The following is a 15,693-nucleotide window of genomic DNA, read 5'->3' as shown; positions in this document are numbered from 1 at the left end:
ACGAACTAAGCCTATGCAATAAATTATACGCATTAGGAAATTTATGTTGACAATATACTAAAAACGATGGTGATGCTATTTAATGCGATATCTATATTTGTTTGATGGTCATTAACTGTTCCCATATTCGAGATATGGTCGACATTGACACACGTACCCTGTTTCTTACATCCAGCCAAATTCGATATTTCGTTTTTGTAGTTATCAATATTGAAAACAAGGCCTCATGTTAATAAGATTTCGGGAAAGTTAACAATGCCTGTATCATTTTGTTGGGGAGATCTTTTTCGAACTGATGAGAGACATTCTTATACGGGCGTAGAGAAAACAATTGACCCAGCAATATTGCGACATACTGACATGACAATTGTTTATGAAGTCAGACATGCTGCTCAATAGCGTTGTGCAGTGGTCGACAAACTTCATGTACTTGCGGGCCAAATATACAGATTTCCGGTAGCGCGCGGGCCGCAATATTTACGTGGTCGAACAATCGCTACATCAATTAAACTTCAAATTATGGTGCATTCGCATTGCTGCCCTTCTTTTGCTGTGTTGAAAGCCTGTCCCAATGAGATGTGTATGTGACGTTTTTGAAATATATTGTTTTTATTTACTTATTATCAATACGAAAGATGATGTTTTTATGGCAACTTGTCGTCCAAATGATGATTTGACAAGCGAGTACAAAATTCAATCTGAGTACGGTAAGTGTAATGCATTTTAGATAAAGCTGTTCAAGGCCATAAGTTTTTCCGAACGTGCACATTATACGTTTTGAACTGTCGCACAGATGAGCTGTGGCGCAGTTTCGGGGTCGAATTTTCGACGACTCGTTTCGTAACGAGTTTAACATTGAAACCCTTTAGAACTGCATGGCTGACAGGGCATATCGAGTAAACCGGTTTTGGAATGCACAAGAGGGGGAAAATATTTTTTCGTTCAAGCACTTCAGAATGCTCGACCCCCGTTGCTCCGGTTTAGTGTTTGGTGCTGTTTTTTAGACGTAGGGTTTGTGGTTAGATTGTAGAGGTTTTATTACGGCCTTGTCCGTTTTTGTGTCACCTCTCTGCGGACTGGCGATGGGCCGCGGCCCGGTGGTTGCCGACCACCGAGCTGCTAACCTATAGTATAGAAGTTCTAAAATAGCGGATCGATTATATTGTTGTGTCATAAAAGTAACAGCATTGTTGCCAAGGTTGCACACCAGGGGCCCCATTCGCCAAACTTCGTAAAAAGCCTCGTTTACGAGCACGTAACCTTGTCTCTCAAAAACGCAGTTACGAAATCTCATTAAGTGCGATTCACGAAACATCTCGTAAAAACTTTACGCACGATCACGCAAGTTCTCCCGAAATCTAACGCACGGTCGTCGTTGAACAAAAACCCCTGTATGATATCTCAACCGTATCAGTCACTGCCGCTAGCCGCCCTGAGAGGACAAGCTCATTTTGCGACGATCTGTAGGGTTTCCCTGTTTACAGACTGTGTTTTAAAATTCGGGTCATATATCAGTAATATAGCTATGAATATATGAAATAAATGCTGGAGTACATATTGTGAACTGCTTCTGTGACCGACAATAAAAGAGATGAATGAATGCAATCCCATATTTGATGTTAGTACGCTGTTAGTTGGCATATATGGGTGGGTCCACAGCTACTAGACTACAGCCACTCTTACCTAAGTTAGGCATTTAAGGATTTTTGATACCAATTTTTCACGAAGTATGCAAACACCACAGCATTTGTTGGGGTGCATGTGGCACATACTTGTCTTAGGCCAGTAAGATATTGATCATGTATCCCGTCTTAGTTATACCGTTTAATTATTATGTAGATACTGTTACAAATAAACACATTTTAACCTGAATTCATGCTAAAGAACATGCCGAACTACTGTTAACCAGCAAAATTTTCCCCTCGTTAGTTTGCGAGCACTCCGGCGCGTTAAAGAACTTTCGTGAATATCGGTAAAATGAGAAAAGAAGGCACTATACGAGACGTCTGTGTTGGCGCGCAAAAAATTCTATCGAATATTAACGATACTTCGATAATACTATTTTTGCCTTTTACGAGAAAGTGGGTGCTTAACTAACACGTTGAACGATAAAGAAGTTTGGCGAATGGCGCCCCAGAACTGCTTGTATTATTGGATTGAATTGGGGCCGGCGTTATTACAATTTCAGTATTCAGTCCATAGGTTTTGTAGAAATTTGCGGATTGATGAGACTGTAGAGTTATGAGGTTCTACAGGTCTTATTTCTGCTCATTGGGCTGTCTTGTCAATCTATTCCGTAGCTAACTCTCGACACAGTAGTAACACACACATAAACACATCCAACTTGTATGAAAGAACTTGTAATGAAAGTATATGTACAGTATATATACAAGTCACAGTCCAGTAAAATTCCACAATCAGGTAAAAGCTCCACAGTAGATAAATAACAGTGTAACACAGTAAATATTATCTCTATGATGTTTGTATGAGCAGTGTGTCCACGGTAGTGTATACGTGAGTATGGTGGTTACAATATATTTGTGTCTCCAGCCCAACAACAGTACTTAAATTTAGCTACAAGACACAAAAACAAAGAAATAGTATAATTAGCCTCAAATATACAACTCAATCAGAACCTAAATTCCAATTATTAAATAATCCTAAACTTCCCTAAATATCTTAAGCAAGCCTAAATTAACAGAATTAAAACCCTACAATTTGAAAATCAATGCCGCAGAGTAATCGCAGCTTCTAACAAAGATACTCATGTGACCAAGCCTCATTGCACTGTCTCCGACACTAATAAATAGTACACCCAGTATGATACAATAAGAACGACAAGGGCATGAATACAAATCAGCTGATATAAGAGAGTATTGCACCATCATTGCCAAAATTTTCTTTCGGTCAGGAGCTCTTAATAAACAAACAAATAAATAAACGAGAGCAAGTCTAAACGTGATTATCGGGACCAGAATAACTAAAATTAATGGGTTAATTCACTAAAGTAAAATTTCTGCATGTAACAGAGACATTGAAATAACATGGTTGGTGGTTAGCCACTCATGACCTACAGTCCTACACAATGGTTGAGCGGTGAACGTGTATTTTGAACCCTATTTTCCAAACATACATGCCATCTCTCATACCTTTCAGATTGCGCAGCATCCTCGATTCACAAAAAATAACCTGCAATTAGATAATGGAATAATTCATTATTTGTGTTCCGAATGTATCAGCCATTTGCGCAGACTCCGACCACAGTTACCCATAAGTCTGTAGTTACACGTGTTTTCTGTTGCGACCTTACCGGCGAACGTCCATATAGGTCAGTGGCGTGTTCAATCCAGACATTCATGTCTTCAGTGGTTCGTGTCGTCTTTGCCTGGGACATATAAAGGTAATCGAATGTATTAATGTACACTTGGTATACTGTAAAAAATATCTTCACGTTGATTTCTCGTGTTAGTCTGGCAAATTCCGCAAAGTAATATCGTCCGCATTTACCATTTTAGGTTCTCGAAGTCGGAAAAGAGATAATCGATCTGCAGGGTGGATACGTGAACTTCGGGCCGAAATGCGACGAGAAACATGAAGAATGTACCCACAAGATGAGTAAACACTATATTCATGCAATACGATTTATATTTTTTAGTAATAGGCAATGAAAGTTTTTTATATTTTCCGTGGTGGTGTGTAGGATGAAATATCATTGCACTGATTATAACTCCTTGATACTGATCCCCCCTTTTTAACTGACCTTCAAGCCACAATAGCGTGCAGGGATCGTACTGGGGTCCTATTAATATACTTCCTTCCTTTCTTTATAAACGTCGTAGTACGATGTGCTATATATACTTCTTTAGCTCTTTGTGTACAGTATCACAGTTTTAAGTTCTTGAGATATTTACTAACACTCTTGATGTTGTCGCATCATCTGTTCAGCCGGTATAATTAAGGTTGACACCACAGGCTCCGCAGCTGGGTTTTTCACTATTCTGATTTAGGGTGCGGATGGAAGCTGAATTAATGTGGTGATAATAATTTGGGGGGGGGGGGGGGGGGCGGTATACTACCCGACAATCTAAGGTGGCCCAATGATACCAGCATAAGTTACCCCTGAGATTTTATAAAAGGCGATGTAGATATGAGTTGGGAGGTGGGAGGCTGTAGTGTCAAGCAATAAATCGCAAAATATGGAAATAAATGATTAAACTTCACAAACAATAGTGAGACATCGAGACGGACGGAAATAATTAATGAATGAGATGAAATGAGGGAAAACTAGAATCGAATGAAAGTGATTAATAAAGTATATACGATATAATTACTACGCATGCGTTTACATACCTTTAAATATTATAAGCAACAATTGTATATATATATAATAAAATGTAAATGTAGTGAATATGAGCTATTATGTACGCAGTATAAATATGAATATAACAGCAAAATGAAAAAAAAGTGATTAGCAAACAATTATACATTAATACAGAAGAAAATAAAAGTGCTATATATTATAGGTATTCTGAGTGTACGTACGGAATATGCGGTGTGCCTTGGTATAGCCGCTTCGGTTTTGGCATCTGTCATATATTTTCTGGTATCATATGTGGTGAAGTGCGTTTTCTACTGGCGTCTCCTTGTCGTTTGTTCGTTGACGTATTTGACAACTTGTGTTTTAAAATAGGGAACAAACGCCGGATAACCTTAATAGTCACTACCGTTCCCCAAAAATTGGCGCCAGAGTATGCTTTCCCGTCTGAAAATACTTGAGCGATGCGTTCATTATTTTTCTCATCAGTGTATTTAACCAACGGTTGGTTTAGTTGCGAACAGACTATCGTAGTGTAAATGTGGAACAAGCCTTATGTTCATTTTTTCACATGCTATCTCTAGCAGAAGATCGCCGCTTGTAATCGCTGCCCTGTTTCCTCGTAATATTGCCTGAAGAACTGCACCGGGGTATTGTCTTGCTAGGGTTCGATAATTGTTTGCCAAAGAATTTTTTAATTGGCACTCTAAATATTGCAAATCTACAGTTAATTTATTGAATACGTCTGCCACTGCGTCCGCGTTTCGTTCGGCTTAATTAGCAAGGGAGACGTCATCAGTCGGGTTGGAAAACATAGCGTTTAAGGATGTTAATTGTAATTTTGTGTGGTCGATAGCGGACGATTCTGTGCAGTTCTTTGCAGCAAAGAGTATTCCTGCGTTGGAGCAATACATTCTTTCGCAGTTGAAACATCTTTGTGTGAAGTCACCAAATGTCGACCACGAGTGCAGATTTATTCCGAGTTAGGCGATTTCAATTTCATACACCTTTTATTTGAGTTGATATGAAAAGTTATTGGTGCTGTGGTGAATTTTGTCTTTGAACAATCTATTAGTGGAGAGGTTTCCCATACTATAGTCTGAGTACCAATAGTGCAAGATCCACGTTCAACGTCGCATGTATCCAAGGCGGGAACGGGTCCGGATAGTTTGTCATTGGCATGGTCAAAACATAAGCTAATTCGGGTAAGTAAAGCATTAGAAACTTTTTCTGTACTGGATGTGGGCCATGTATAAACGGGTTTTCTTCATTAGATGTCGTCCAAAGGTTCTTGCTCTGTTTTGTGAATTTTTCCATCCGACTATCCTGTTTTGTGGTTTTCCAATTGTAGCAAAGTAAATTACTGGGTGGTGAATTTGGTTTCTATATTATGAACTTTGGCTTCGAAGAAATAACTTGTGGTCTGCCAGATTGTGGTTGATTCCTGACAAACGTATGCAGTAATTCTTGTTCTAGCCTAGTTGTTGTATTTCAGCATTACATTGCGATACTGTTGTCCGAGGATGTTTTATGCACGGTTTAGTTGGTTCTATTGCGTATTATTTAATAGGTTTGTCTGGGTAGCAAAGATGCATTTCTATAGTCTCTGTGTTGATGTATTTAATAGATGTCAAGAAGATGAACAAAGTCATAATGAAACATCTAATAGAAAACGAAGTCGCCGTATCTGTTAATTGAGGCTAATTTCTGCTCCAGAATTAACTAATAAATGTTTTTGCAATGATTTATCGTATACAAAGAATAGGCCTCGGGTTGATGACGATGTTAAGCCGGACACGTTTAACGGCGTTGGTATACGACTGGTCCGTTTCCCCGAAAATTACATGACTGCGTACATCTATAAGCCCGATCATAAATCGAGCATGGTAACTGCAGATGCCATTATCCGGGAGTCTGGAGAAGTTAAGAAAAGAATCTGGGTCGTAGAGAATTCCCGGTCTCATTCTGCCTCCGCTGATAGCGACGATATTCGTGATTGTTAGGAAATCTGCGAGGTTGATACGGCAATAGTAGATTCGGGCATCGGATAATTGCTGATTTTATTCGGTCTACTGTAATTTCTACGACCATTTTGACGATTCTGTTGCGACTCGGCCTGTTCTAATTTCGTTGTCAAACTATTAATTTTATTTGTCAGATTTTGAATTGGTCTTTCGAGCATTTTGTTTATCATAACTTGATTAGTCGTCGGTTGATTCATATCGTTTGCAGGTTCCACCGATGACAATTTGATCAGCACGTTTTGCTACATTTTCGATGAAATCATTCAAATTGTTTGATAAAATTGTCCGAACATATGGTGACAGTTTTTCAATGAATGTTCTTTTAAGAATTGATAACGTTATTGGATCTTCGGTATTACCCAATAAAAATTTCATTTTTTTAAGTAATTCCGTTGTTTTTTTGTCTCCTAAATTGCTGTTATTGAAAATGCATTCAATTTGTTCTTGGGAAGGTGTGAACGTATCCAGAAGAGCTTCTTTCAATTGTGTGTATGGCCTTTCTGGATCTGCATTACAAATGTCTAAAGAAACCTGTTGTGTTTGTTCGTCACTTAGCGCTGTCATAACCTCATCGCAACGTTCTTTATTTCATTTTTGTCCAGAATGCTTTCGACCCGTTTACCCCACGTGTCGAAAGAATGTTCCCAAAAACTAGGAAGTCGAATGGTTGTTTGATGCCAGTGATTACGAACGGTGTTTGAAACATATGGGCTGGAGCGTATGGCTGAAAATGCTGATCGTTCGAATTTTACCTGTGAAGAATTCTTTCAGTGTTCATGTGTAGGTAAAACTGTTTCAGGAACGGCATTGGTTTCCACAGGATTAACGCAGGGCGATGAATATACCTGGGGAACTATTTCCGGACGATTATTATCTGTTGTTCCTTAACGCGTTGAGACGTTTGCGGTTGTTCAGGAACTAACGCATTTCTCGCAGTATTATTTTTAATGTCGTTTGGAATGGGATACGGGTAATTATTATCGAATATTTCATCGAATAGACTGGGTTCTAGATAAAACGGGCTCTGAAATTGTTTTGCTAGCAATATATCTATTGCGTCCATCTCGGGGGTTGATAAAATGCACTTGTGGCAATTCTGGTTCACGTAACAAAAATCTATTACGTTGCCTTTTTGAAGGAGTGAGAATATTAAAAGAAAATTTGTTTATATTTATGGCTAATAGTTAATAATATATACAAATAAAAATAAACGAAAGGGTCAAAGAAAAATAATGATTGAATTAGACGTACCGGTTATTGAACAGTTCTATACGCATATATATATATTCTTCTTGCTGTTGTCTTTGTATTATCCGTATCCAAAAATTACTGCTTTTTTAATTAATGTTCTTAGGCTGTTACTTGGATCTGTTTAATTCTTTTCAGGAACAATTGATGATAACGCTCAATTTCTGTTTTTTTTTTTTATCTATTACCGAATAATCTTGTTCGCTATTTAAGTAGTTACTCCATTCAAAAATTGTCAATCAATATCATGCGATCTAACTCCAATCCGATAGCGGTTAATTTTGTCTGGGGTCACCAAATGCAGGGACCGTACTGGGGTCCTAATAATATACTTCCTTCCTTTTTTTATAAACGTCGTAGTACGGTGTGCTATATATACTTCTTTAGCTCTTTGTGTACAGTATCACAGTTTTAAGTTCTTGAGATATTTATTAATAGTAGTCTCATACAAATCACACAGAAAATAAACAATGTCTTCTCTCATTCCTTTCTTTCTTCTAGTTCATCGGCTTATATATTCGACAGAACAGATGGTGCGTCATAAGTGTCAAATCGTTAACACTCTTGATGTTGTCGCATCATCGGTCAGCCAGTATAATTAGGGTTGACACCACAGGCTTTGAAATGGCTTTTTTATCGATCTAATTTATAAATTCAGAGAATTTCGTCAGTACTGATAATCAGCTTTTTCTATGCATTTAAAAATGTTCGTCCAAATTACTAATCTTTCCCTATGAAATACTCCCTTCTTTTGGAATGGAATCCGGGTTTTGAGACATAATTATCGTGCCTATACGTCCTAAAAAATTCACTATAAAACATTAAAAAAGGGAGAAAACACAATTGAAAAATATACACACTGAAATTCAAAAATATGGGACGAGAATATTTAAAAATGAGAGGGAAGTGGGATGAGAGTAAGAGTTAGAGATTAGAAAAAAATAGGCGTTTTAGTATTTTTTTTCAATTTGAATTCGACAGATAAAACTGACCTTTCAATTCAATATACTTCGTCACACTGAATTACTGATCGCTCATATTTTTGAATAACCATAGTTGGGTGAAAATAGCGCTTTGTAAGTTCGTTTGTTGCGATATGTTGATAATGCCAGCTTCGGGCTTTAAAAAAAAAATAAAAAATAGCGCTTTGTTTGTTAAAAAAATTTGTCATATACTTGTTTTTTGACGAATATATTGATGAGCTCATTTATGCACCTTTCTAATGACGATGTTATAAACGCTTAAAAAAGTGACTCGTTTGAATCATCTTTTAAAAATAGTTCAGTGTTAATAATTTATCTAATCGGAATAGTTAGCATCCGTCAATGTTTAATTATTTTAAATCGCAAGTATTTTGAAATCGAATATTCACCTTCATTGCATAATCAATTGGCCATAAGATTAGTTGCAATTTGAGTTAACACACAAAGTCTGTTTTTTGAAGCTATTCATAAAAAATTAAGATCCTAATTAGTATCGCCAAAGAAGCTAAAGAAAGACTATAGAACAGAAGAAGTACAACGAATGTCCCAGAAGGAAAAAAGTAGTATGCAACTAAATCAAACTAACTAATGGATAATAATTTTACGTTCATCGATTTTTGGTCATTCATTCTTGCTTTGTTGTTTGTAACAATAGGTAAAAACACGCATTTCAGCCTTGTCTTTTATAAAGATTTTTCGTAGTTTTACGTTGTCAGTTTAATTTAGTTTGATACAATTTTCCCCTTGTATTTTTGATATCAAATAAAAGTTCATATCGTTCATTGTGTGGAGTTTGTCTTTATCCGTCGTCTGATTCTTTTCCTGTCCGTACCTTTGTTCTACCATGCTCTAATTATCGCCATTGTAGTGCCATCGTTTGTGCTGATTTTGATTTCTTTGATATGCGCTGTTGCTTGCTGATCTGACTGCCCCGAGGAGGTTGCATTCAATAATCGGGTGTCACCATTTTATTTAGGATAGGTGTCCTAAATATAACTTGAGTCGGCGTACGAGATCTTTCGTAGCTCTTTAATCGGAGCACGGGCTCTTGTCTTCTAGACTTGCACAAATTATTCGTCACCTCGTTGTTCGGTTGTGTATGCGCTCACCCCCAGCAGACAATAAATGATAGCAGACAAACGCCAATTCCTCTTTCGTTTATTGAACAGTATACACGTCAAGGTCGTATGTACAAGACTGGATGATACTACAGAGAAAGCGACCCTTATACAGAAAACCAATGGTAATCATGTCTCTCCCATGATTGTAACAATCAGAATTTTAAAGAATACTACGAGGATTTGATCTATAAATCTATATTCCGGGGATTAGAATGGTGCTATCGATTCCATTAGCCTTATCAATTGGAGTTTTGAATACTAATTACCACCTGGACGTTATTGATCCAGTTATTTTTTCGTTTCCATATGTTGCCTAATCTAAAATGGGATCTAATTTATGAATTCGGAGAATTTCGTCAATACTAATAATCCCTTCTTCTATGCATTTAAAAATGTTCGTCCAAATTATTGATCTTTCCCTATACAGTCTTAGTTTTCTGTCCCCCCGTTAAGCGGCGATTCGCCAACTTATATATTCGACGGCACAGATGGGCCCTCAAAGGGTCACGACGTTAACACTCATTTTGTTGTCGCCCCATCTGTTTAGTCGATTTAATCAAGGTGGACACTACAGGCTCCGCTGTCGCGGTTATCTCACGATTTAGTGAAGTTATATACTACACAACAATAGAGGTTGTCCCACATATAGTTAAGTTATCCCTGATATTTTATAAAGGGCGGTGTTGATGTGGAATGGGAGGAGAGAGAGATTAAAATTAGCAATCAGGACGCAAACAATGATGTATGGGGCAAAACATAATCAAATAAGGAGACAAAACTGAAATCATTGCTAAATAAAAATAAATGCGGAAAATGTTAGCAAGCTATAAATGAATTGTTAGGTAATATCCCAGCGACTTTATGTAATAATGATAAGTTTATTTCGACTCCATAATCAGCAATAGACGATAAAAAAATAGATAAAAACAAAAGTAAAAGTAACTGATTATAGAATCGGGAAAGCGAACAAAACCTAGAGTAAGGTTTGAAACGTACAAATTTTAGATGGAAAGGTATTGATAAAAGAAGTAGTACGTGTTCGCTCACCCAAAAGTAAAAAAAAACTAATTAAGGCACGCACGCACACACACACACACACACACAATCATCGAGACATGATACAGTCGGAAGCGAAAAAAGTGAGACTTAAAAGTAAAAAGGAAGGAAAATATACAAACAAATAAAAAAAAAATGAATAAATTCTTTTGCCACACCAAATTAATAATTTTATGAGGATTGCCAAATTGGATACCGAGTTAGTCAACAAGAGTAATGTATTGTGGATAGAAAAGTATTCCTCAAAAGATATCGTCAAGCTGATTATAATTGGAGTCACCTAATGCCAAATTGCCGAATCAGAATTGCCAAGTTGGATGTATGAAGAGGTGGGCTAGACCTGCTTCACTCATCAAATAGAAGCCATAACAAGCCAAATAACGTCCGAATTATTTTAAATACTATTAATCAATAACAGTACCGGTAATCATAATTAAAATTAATTAGGGCGGTATGATACAGAGGTAGGAAAATTGGTTAAGGGAATATATATGGTGCTTAAGGTTCAAGTAAGGTTTCTAGGGTCATGGATTATAGGCAAGTAACTTTAATTGAGGTTGTTGATCACTGCGGTCAGTTCAAATTCATCACGGATGATTCATCAGTCTGCAAGTTTTGTTGATGTATACACCTTTCATGTTGACATAGATAGCATTTAAATTGATCATCATGACGTACTGAAAAACGAAAAATATATCTGCGAGTACAATATTCAATGATTGCAAATAAGGAATCAATAGAAAACTACCCTACACCTTTGAGTGGAAGTTGTTGAATTGTGTAAATATTGATTAATATTAATTAAATATCATTAGACTGCTAGTTAAAGAACATGGGAAAGAAGAGATTGTGGTTGGGACACAAGAGAAATTGTTCACAAACCATGCAAAAACCTTTCGATGTCGGTCAAACCACACACATGTATGCCATTATCTTAGTCATTAACATCACACTAACCCTTACACATTTGCATGCTATACACAGCATAAATTCGACCAATGATAAAAACTTCGTACACACGCAGGACACAGCATATAGTACTACAGCAAGTTAAAATGTAGGGGAGAATCCAAATATACCTCGACTGGTCACCTAATTGCAATATTAGGTACAGGAGTTAAATTATACCGTCTACAACCCTCACAAAGAATCACACCACCCAAACAGAAAAAAAAGTTCACGCATGTGGAATATCAGAAACCCAACATTGAAAAAAAAGAGGAAACATGCGCGTGCAGATATCCGAATGTGAACAGCCATATTAAGGAGAATCTTATGCTATAGAACAAAATAAATGGCCAACTAGAATGCAAGACAGATGGTGAGAGCTCAACTGCTTGTTCAAAATTAATTAGTAATCTCAGAAACAACAACAATAGGGGAGAATCCAAATATACCTCGACTGGTCACCTAATTACAATATTAGGTACAGGAGTTTAATTCTACTGTCTACAACCCTCACAAAGAATCACACCACCCAAATAGAAAACAAAGTTCACGCGTGTGGAATATCAGAAACCCAACATTGAAAGAAAAGGAAACATGCGCATGCAGATATCAGAATGTGAACAGCCATATTAAGGAAAATCTTATGCTATAGAACAAAAGAAATGGCCAACTAGAATGCAAAACAGATGAAGAGAGCTCAACTGCTTGTTCAAAAATAAATTAGCAATCTCGGAAACAATAACAATGTTATGGGTGTTCAACATTCTCATAAGTATGTGCAAGTGCTGAGTGTCCCAACTTGTGTCATGGTCTTTCTTTTGAAATGGAAGCTAATTACATACGAAAAATATATAACAGTGTGATTCTAATAATAAATTTTAATATTTTGATACCAAGTAGGACTTGACTTTTTTCTGAAAAGATTTTTTGGATTTTAATGTCTTCAAATTCAAGGGGAGAGAATTCCACAGCTTGGGCACAGTATAACATAAGGCATGTTGGCTCACAGATGTACTCATAAAAGGTATGAACAGGTTGGAACTACTTCTTCGATTGGAAGTAATTTTAGTTAGTGTGTCGTCGAAGCAGTTTGGCAAGGAATTGCTATGGAAATCATGGACTAATGATAATACTTCAAATTTCATTATATCTTCAACTTTGAGTATATTTAGCTTTTTTATAGAAATGGTTTACACTTTCCTAAAAAGAATTCTTAAATTATTACAAATACTTTGCAATTTTGAGACAAGTGTTTTATTACCATGGAGCCAGACTGAGCAACAATATCGGATATGGCTGAGTAGTAATGATTGAAACATTGCTAGTAAAGCTGATTGATTAACACACTGGGATACTTTGGCAGTAACTGCCAAGTTTCTTTTTGTTTTACTAATGACATGCAATATGTGTGATTTCCAAGACAGATTTTCATCGAAGATAACTCCTAGAAATTGTATTTCTTTCACTCTTTCAATTTCATTGCCATTGAGCAGCAGTGGTTTTGTACAACTCACACTTTTATGCTTGCTTGGATGGAATAATACAAATTTAGTCTTGTTAGCATTAAGAGATAATTTATTAACTAACATCCAGCTATGAATGTTGGCTAGTTCGTAGTTTGCAACTGTGAACAGATCTTCAAGGTTTTCCCCATGAAGAATCAAGTCAGTGTCATCAGCAAACATGATTGACTCAGAGGATTCCAGACACCTGGACATATCTGGACCAAGTAAAGATCCTTGAGGAACTCCGTGCTTCATGACACAAATATTTGTAGAGAATGAATTGTCATATTGCACAATTTGTTTTCTGTCTTGCAGGTAGCTCCTGATCCAATTGAATCTAATTCCATAGTGATAGAGCTTACTTAAAAGGATGGAATGGTCAATGGTGTCAAAAGCTTTTGAAATATCAAGGAATATTCCAATTGCATGTTGTTTGCCTTCAAAAGCCTTGGTTAGTTTGTGTACCAAAACATTAGCAGCCATAGCAGTTGAGTGTTGCTTGCGGAAACCGAATTGATGCGAGTGGAAAACATTGTTGGTTTCAAAGTAGTTTGACAATCCTAGAAAACGACGGTAGAAGACTAATATAGGTCTATAGTTCCCAAGATCTGAGACACTACCCTTTTTAAAGAGAGGAAGAACTTTAGATGTCTTGAAACTTCCAATGAATAATCCAGTAGATAGTGAGAGATTGAATATGTATGCCAGAATATCAGTGATGTGTTCTGGAATATATTTCAATATTTTGAATAGTATACCATCGATTCCAAAACTTGACTTGGGCTTCATTTCGCGTATGATATTTTTTATTTCTAATGCTGTAGTAGGCCTTAAAAACATGGATGACGATTCTTGCTTCCCAAGATATGAAATGTAATTTTTGTCACAGCTAGCTGGTTGTGGCATATTGTCGAGCAATCTTTGTGCCACTTGGGAAAAGTGTTCATTAAATTTATTTGCAATTTGTGTATTACTGCATTCAAGTCCTTGTTTTTATTTTTACCGATTAGTTCATTAATTGTTTTCCATACTGCCTTAATGTTGCCTTTGGGAGAGGCAAATTTGGACATATAATAACTTGATTTCTTTTTATGGAGAAGTCGAGCATAAAGATTCCTGCATTCATTATAATGTGACTTGTGTTTGTCATCTATGTTTTTATTAGGCGTCCCGCTGCTTGTCAGCAGGGAACCTATTGTATTCCTGTGTTTTATTATTATTTATTTATTTATTTTTATTATTTTTTTTTCAAATTGGTCCTACAAACTTGAAATTCACCTCAAATGTGCAGAAGTTCTCAGCTAGCAATAAAATGCAAATATTATGCATGACTGACCACGCTTTCCCGCTCCAGTGAGCAAAACGCGTCTTCAGTTTTTTTGCGATTTCTCAAAATTGATACATGCTATTGGGTTGAAATTCATAACAATGATTAATGGACATGTTCCGGATACGATATGTCAAGGATACGCATGAGTGACCTCGGCGATACGCTCCAGTGAGCAATATAGGATTTTACATTTTCATCTTCTCGAGAACGACACTACTTAGAGACTTGAAATTTACATCACATGCAGATAATAAGTCCTCCATCATAAATTGCATGCATGACTGACCACGCTTTCACGCTCCAGTGAGCAAAACGCGTCTTCAGTTTTTTTTACGCGGGAAGCCTGTTAAAGCTGCCCGCAGCTCTAGTTGTTTATTAATTTCTTATAAAGTTTGTGTTTGACTCTGTTGAGTTTGCGTAACCCAGTATCATACCAAAGTTTGTTTAATCTGTTTGTTTGTGTTCTGTAAGGAAAAGACTGAGAGTAAACAGTAGAGAATTTATCAAAACATTTTTCAAAGCATATGTTTGGATCCTGTGTGCTGTTTAAGTCTTCAATATCAATTCAATTCATTTATAAAAGTATTCAAGTTGGACGAAGTAAATTGGCGACGAAGTGTTTCAATTCTGTTTTGGATTTGCTTTTCTAGGAGAGAGCATTGTACAATTGGCAAATGATCAGAAATACATTCTGCTAAAACAGCACTGTTAATTTTTTTTATCATATACGTTTGTCCAGATGTGGTCTATACAGGTAGCAGAACTTGAAGTTATCCTGGTGGGACAGTTTATCAGAGAATAATAGGCCAGACTGCATAATATCAACAAATAGGCTGGTATTCATATTGGACTCATCAATAAGTTTATAGTTGAAATCACCCATTATATAATTATAATTCGACCTGTTCATCTTTGAGAGAACTTGGGACAAAAGATGTCTAAAGTTAGCATTGTTCAATTCATCAGTTAGTGGTGATCTATATATAGTACCGCAGGTTATTGTTTTATTTTCTAATGATATGTCAATAAATATGGGTTCAAAAACCTTCTCGCATATGATAGTGAGATCCTTACGGACAATGTATTTCAGGTCATTTCGAATGTACAGACCAACAGCACCACCTCGGTGATGAGATCTACTATTAGAGATGAAAACATATCCA

The sequence above is a fragment of the Styela clava genome, chromosome 14 (genome assembly GCF_964204865.1).
Source record: "Styela clava chromosome 14, kaStyClav1.hap1.2, whole genome shotgun sequence".
NCBI lineage: Eukaryota > Metazoa > Chordata > Ascidiacea > Stolidobranchia > Styelidae > Styela > Styela clava.
This window is presented reverse-complemented; position numbering follows the sequence as displayed.